The sequence below is a fragment of the Coregonus clupeaformis genome, unplaced genomic scaffold, assembly GCF_020615455.1.
Source record: "Coregonus clupeaformis isolate EN_2021a unplaced genomic scaffold, ASM2061545v1 scaf0117, whole genome shotgun sequence".
Classification (NCBI taxonomy): Eukaryota; Metazoa; Chordata; class Actinopteri; order Salmoniformes; family Salmonidae; genus Coregonus; species Coregonus clupeaformis.
In genome coordinates this window covers 111,937-112,500 of record NW_025533572.1, presented here as the reverse complement: position 1 = coordinate 112,500, position 564 = coordinate 111,937, and positions in this window count along the sequence as shown.

The window sequence follows — 564 nt, the reverse complement described above, 5'->3', positions numbered from 1 at the left end:
TTACGTATGGGTGGTCCCGGGGATCGAACCCCACTACCCTGGCGTTACAAGCGCCATGCTCTACCAGCTGAGCTACAGAAGCCAACTCTCTGAAGTTCAAAGACATTCAAAGTTCCTATATAGAAGCCGCTCCTCCGTAGTTATAATTCTGTGTGCCTAATTCAGATAAGACAAGACTCCTCCACCCTCTCTCGCTCTTTCCCCACCCGCAAAATTTCAGTCGCATCTTGCGCCCTACACTTGTCTGTCCAATGCATGTAAATAGCTTGTAAATAGCTTGTAAATAACATGTAAATAGCTTGTAAATAGCTTGTAAATAGCTTGTAAATAGCTTGCCCGCTCCATAGCAAGCTGCTCTACTCTATCCGCACTGATTGGTGAAGTCATTTCATTTCATCACAAAACCCACTGATATTGCCAACTACTTTAATGACTTTTTCATTGGCAAGATAAGCCAACTTAGGCATGACATGCCAGCAACAAGCGCTGACACTACACATCCAAGTATATCTGACCAAATTATGAAAGACAAGCATTGTACTTTTAAATTCCGTAAAATGAGTG